The sequence below is a fragment of the Mesoplodon densirostris genome, chromosome 19, assembly GCF_025265405.1.
Source record: "Mesoplodon densirostris isolate mMesDen1 chromosome 19, mMesDen1 primary haplotype, whole genome shotgun sequence".
Lineage (NCBI taxonomy): Eukaryota > Metazoa > Chordata > Mammalia > Artiodactyla > Ziphiidae > Mesoplodon > Mesoplodon densirostris.
Genome location: NC_082679.1, coordinates 44988210 through 44994209, shown reverse-complemented (window position 1 = coordinate 44994209; position 6000 = coordinate 44988210). Strand labels below are relative to the sequence as shown.

Below are 6000 nucleotides of genomic sequence, written 5' to 3'. Positions count from 1 at the left end.
TCTTCCCTCCCAGCGGCGGCCTCCCTCCTCCTCCGCCCCCCCACCCCGCCCGCCACCTCCCCCCGGTTTCTCATTCCTGCCACCAGCGCGCTCGGCGGCTCATTCCGCGGCCGCCGCCAGACGAGGGGAGCGTCGCGAGCAGATGCCGCGGGGGCCGCTCGCAGCCGCCGCCGACTTGTGAATGGGACCCGGACTAGGGCCGGGGCTGACACCGCTGCGCTCGCCCTGCGCCAGCGACCGACGGCCCGCACCTCGCGCCCACCCTCCAGGGCCCCAGGTGAGGCGCGCCTCCAGTGCCTTCCTCTCGCCTGGATGGGGCTTCTTCGGGTGGGGTGGGGGGTGTCTCTGGATGAGAATGTTTGGGGACGGGGGAGGACTGACACGAGAAGGTTTCACTAATGCAAAGCAGAACCGGGGGGAGGACGGAGGTAAGAGATTTGTTTAAAAAGCGAAAAGGAAGAAGGGAGCCAGCTGTGGCGCGGGCAGCTTAGGGGGCAGAGGCGCCAGATGTGCGCTCCAGTCTCTCCCCCAGCTCCGGCCTTTTATGGGGTCTGCGCCGAGGCCGCGAGACAGGGGCTTTGCACCCGGCTGGAGCTAGAGGCTGCAAAGCTGCGCTCCGGACGCGCCGACTGCCCCCCGGTCAGGTCTCCAGGGAAAGTCGCCCCCGGCGCGGTGCCCGCCCGCCCGCGCTGCGACTCTTTGCGAAAGCGACGACATGACCGCGCTCTGCAGTGTCCCTACCCCTTCCTCCCCATCCCCGCCGAGCGCTCCCGGGGACTCAATTCCTCTAGCGAGACCGCCGGGGAAGCCCCGGAAAACGGAAGGAACCCAGCTCGGGTCGGCGATTCCCCCCGCACTTTTATAGCGTGGGTTTGGGTCCGCTGACTGCGGCTGGGGCTGCCGACTGCGGTGCGCGCGCCAGCCCTCAAGCCGGAGTCTCTTCGGGGGCTCGGGGAGCCGTTTGTCAGCACCCGCCAGCTCAAGGGGTGACCCGTGAGCGGCTCAGACTCGGGCTCGGCTCTGGCTGGGGCTTGGCGGAGCTTGCCGGGGTCAACGTTAACTTTGCGAAGCAAGCCTTCCCCGCAGCCTGCGCCTCCTCCCGGAACGCGCCGAGCCTCTCCAGCTCCGCACGCACGGCCTCCCTCCCTCATCTTTGCCCCGGAATGGGAGCCGGGGGTGAGGAGCTTGGAGAACCCCGCAGAATGTGGGGTCCGTCGAGGAGAGCACCCCTCTCCCCCTACACCCGGGTACAGCTGTAGGAGGCATGCCTGGTGCTGTGAAGAAAAGAGTCCCCAGAGAAATTGGGGTCAGGGAGGCCCCCGGGTCGCGCTTCTTCATCCCTTTCTTGCCAAGGCCTTGCTCCTTGCTTTCTGGGCGGGGGGGGGGGGGGGGGGCGGGAGCGGTTGTGTCCACACGCCTCCTTTTCCCGGGTGAAAGGTTTCGAAATGCTAGAAAAAGAAAGCCCTGTTGCTTTTGCTGATAATGCAGCAGGAATTTCACGGGCCAAAGCACTGCTATTAAGAAATTGCATCTTGTAATTATTTAATAATGCCATCCCTGCATGACGATGGGTCGTCCCTAAGGGGTGGGGTGGAAGGTTGTTTCTAAAATCCTGCTGCATGAAGGTATACATCTGCCTATGAAGTCTTCCCTCCCGTTTCCCTCTAAAGAAATCTTTTTCGGATGGCTCTGCAATCTTTCCCGGTTTTCCTCTTCCTATCATTCCTATCAGTTTCATACGAGGCAGAGTAAGTTTTCGATTTAATCACAGGGAAGCCACGATAATTAATCTGGTGAGAGGATGGATCGATTTATCACTTGGGCTTGCAGCAAACATCGATGGTTTTGCGGGGTGTCTGGATTTCCCGGGGACCGAGGTGTAGAAGTGTTCTCAGGAGCGAGGATCTGCCAGCATCGCATGAGCACATTTGCCACGCTGGGCTCTGAGAGCTAGAGCCTAATACCATGAGAGAGAAGAGAAGAGGCTGACCTTCGTTTCATTAATCCTGGAATTATTTTCCCTACAAATACAGAGATGCAGCCATCAGAACCCAGAAGTAATCACTGCCCAACCCCAGCTGCAGGGAGCCTGGTCTTCTTCCAGTAGAAGAAAGGAATAAAAGTTGCAAAACAAAGAGAGGGTCGGGGCCAATGCCAGAGGGACCCTGAAGCTCCTGATCACTAAAGTTCCTTAGTCATGAGCTCTAATTCAAAGTTTTAGAGTTGGCCAGTGGGCCCTAGAATTCAAACCTCTGTGCAAGACTGAAATCCTGCCTAGTACAAAGGAATGTGAGTAGTTTTCAAGTACAGACCAGGAAAAGGCATCTGAGGGGCCAGGAAACTTTCCTTGAGTGAGAATTATCTTTACATCTTGCTTTTGAAACACTGCAAATTAATACATTTAAAAGGTCTTGCAGCTGCACTTTATTATTAATAATTATTATTACCATTATTTTCCTTGTTATTTCAGAGTTTGTATAAGCTGGTCATTTTACTACATTGTCAGAAAAGAAATAAATAAGCCTCCCCACCCCTGGGGGAGGGAAAATGAAGAGCCGCATTGAACGGACTGAGATAGGATAATCTGTTGAGGCCCAGACATGTAGATTTACTCAAACTGAGCTTATTGCTTACTAGAAAAATAGGCTTTTGAAATAGCTCTAATTGAAGCACTGGACCATCTTGATAGCACTTCAGAACTTTCATTACGTTCAGCATTCTTATCGAAACACCAGACAGTAAAATTACTAGAAACCTAAATTCTGTTTTCAATTAAGATGCAGTATTTTGTTAATTTGAGAATTTTTTAAGAAGTTACATCTGTTTTTTTACGACCCAGAACTCATGTTTCCTCTTTGCAGTGGTGGCTGTGGATGTGTATGTTTGTTTGTTTATTCGTGTGAAGAGGAGGGGCAGGGTTGGAGAGCCATGCTGTGATTTGGGGGAATACAGATCAATTTCATGCTCCTTTAATGCACTTGTCTTCATAATTCATGGTTTTTCTTCCACTTTGAATAGAATTACATGGCTGCTTTGTAAAGATTCTGGTTTGGGGACCCTCATATGGGAAACGCCATGACTTTGACCTCAAGGCTTGTTTTACAATGCCAGAGCTACAGTCCCATGAGCATAGTGTGTCCCAGAACCTTGCCTGTGAATGTCTGTGACTTATGAAGTTGACAGTTCATGTAAACTTTGATCTGTGATATTCAAAGCTATTATCAGAACCATCTAAAGATCTGCAAATCTGATTTTAGTCTGCCTTCGTTTTCCACACATTTTTGTAGGCAGATGTTCCAGACATATGATCATTTCGTTTAAGTTTATTTTCAACATTGATTTTTTTCACTTTGATCACAGGAATACCTTATCATTAAATAGTAATGATAAGACAGTGGTTTATAGAGTTTGAAAGTAGGTAGCAAATCTTTTTTTCTTGAACTGTCAAATTTGCAGAATAACTATAAATTCCTAAGTTTTTTTCCTCCCTAGAAAATCTCACCGTTGTGTAAATTCACCAGCCAATGGTTTAAGGGATTGAAATAAGTTTGGGATGTTTTTCCCACTTATGCAATTGGTCCTTGTTCCATAAAAAGTTACCTGATTTGTCAAGAACCCCTGTTCTAGATTTACCAAAACATCATAGTTGTCAGCCTTTCCAGTCCAAAGTTATTGCCCCTGAAATATGTAAATATCTTTGGTCTCTCTCTGTCTTTCTATTTATAGATATGTGCGTGTGTGTTATTTAAGGGACTAGGGGAAAAACATCAACAGGTCTGGTAAAAAAAAAAAAAAAAAAAACAAAGCTGGAGAAAGTTGGACAAATTCTGGTGCACCAGTAGGAGTGAGCTTTTCCATCAGGATTACGATGATAGCCATCCACAGCCTCCTCTATGGGCAAAGAAGGACTAAAGAAGACACTCGAGGAGTATAATTAAACATCTTTCTGCTATAATTTTACGCTGACATTGAGAGCCTTGTGCATCTCTGGAAATGGGCTCCTTCGCGGAAGATTGCACTTCTGGCCACTAGAGGGCAATGGCACCCTTCTCCAACTTTGTGCGTGAGGCCCATCTGCTTTTGAGGGCACCATGAAAAGCGGTTTTGTTACCAGCAGCCTTGTCTGGACCTCTCAGGAGAGACCGAATTCAATCTAGCTGTGGTTCAGGCTACTGCTTGAGCAGTTTGTCAGGATTAACATCTTTCTAGTCGGTGGATCCCGTTACCTTCACTCTCTTCCCACCTTGGAGTTTACTAGAAAGTTGCAAAATCTGAATCTTGAGATGTCTGAGCAGGAGATGGATGGGGGCTGGGCTGTATGAGAAACAAGGTCAGTTCTCACTGAGTCAGTGATCTGGGAGGATTTTCTGGCTCTTTTTTTTTTTTTTCTTCCCTGCAAAAAAAGCATCATTTCAGACTCCGAGGGGAAGGGAATGAATGAAGAAGAGAAATATTAGTGAGATTGCTGTGATATCATTGCCTATTCTTTCAAGAGGTTTTTGAAGACGTCTGCAAGACATTTTTAATTTGCAAAAAAGAATAGCACTTTGATCTTTGGTAAACACTTTGGGGCCTGGGGTTTTAATAAAACAGTAAATGTTTTACTACTACCTTTAAACCATTCTTGATATTGCTGTACAAAACCTAACTTTAGCAGAGTGTAAAATCTAATTCAAGATTGGTCCTCATGCCCTGGAGTTTAATCATTTGACTTTTTTTTCCTCCTCAGTGATATGGAAATTACTGCTTATGATTAAATTGTGTATTCCAGGCTGCACAAATTTATATTTGTTACTGTTTGATAGTGTCATTATGAGATTCAGAAGAATGAAACAAAAAACTAATGCTATATTATAATTAAGAGGAAAGCTCTATTTAAAAAAAAATAAGTACTGTCTTAAGTAGATTCTTATTTGTATCTTTTTTTTTTTTTTTTTTAACTGAGTCCAGTTGCCTCCCTGGTGAATCAGCAGTGGAGTTCTTTGCAGCTCTGAGTGTGTTGGAATGCATGGGCAGTTGATGAAGGAGGGATCAATGCAAATGGATTATGGGAGGGAGTATTAAGTAACTCAGTGGAAAGTAAGACAAAGTGTTTTGTAAACCGAAGCTCACTTACCGCCGGACAGTTTATTTAACTTTTAAAACGAAGGCACTTTTAAATTGTAAGTGCTTGTGAATAATGCACGCTCATTAGAACTGGAGGGAAATTTTCACTGTTATTTGGTTTAATTAGCCGTCAGACAGTCACAGAGTTCCAAGATGCTTATAGAGATAAAGCATTGTTCTCAGAGTCTCTGTGGTCAGGGTTTCTGCTCAGGCAGAGAACCTAGTACACAGGATGTTAAATGAGATGGGAGTCTGAGAGAGAAGAAGAGAGGAAAGGAAGAAAGAGGAGGGGGAAAAAAAGAGTGTGGGAGAGACTAATGATGCTGTTTCTCATGGCAGGCCAAGGACTGGTGTCTCTCTCCCCTTTCCTCTCTCTTTCTACTCATTTAGACCATGTGAGGTGCTGAATCCAGAAAGCTGGCATACACAGCCTTACAGGCCACAGCAAACAGTGGCCAGAGCCTTATTCTATTGCCGTCTGGCACTGAGTACTCATCAAAGGATATTGTGAATAAGCATTGCCTTTTTCTCGAATTTTTCTGGTTATTCCAGTTGAAGAAAAACCTTCATTTACTCCATGAACCTCCTTATTTTCTGGAAATCCTCCTGACACGGTCCTCTGCACTGGCATGATTTCACAAATTAAGATTACTTCTCCACATTCACTTTTCTTGAAGAAAATGGCCACCATGATGATCACCTAACATAGCAACCATAGCAGTGGAGGCCCCTACCTGAATTTAGTTTAAGACACACAGAGATCCCTTTTCAGCCATTGTTAGGCTCCGCCAGTGAGATCAAACAGTGAGAATTTAGAGCAGCATCCCTGCCATGGATGCTGTTTTATTCTCAGTAAGAACAAGCATGGATGAAGGCAGGGATAGACATATCCTC

At 47.0% G+C, this 6000-nt stretch overlaps 1 protein-coding gene across 1 annotated transcript in view; it reads left to right on the top strand.

Annotated features, from left to right (window-relative positions):
• Positions 1-60: 60 nt before the first annotated feature.
• Positions 61-6000, top strand: part of CDH11 (cadherin 11) — a 152856-nt gene continuing 146916 nt past the window's right edge. Inside the window, exon 1 of the mRNA XM_060084423.1 lies at positions 61-277. The gene's annotated coding sequence lies outside the window, so the exon portion shown is untranslated. The remainder of the gene's footprint in view (positions 278-6000) is intronic.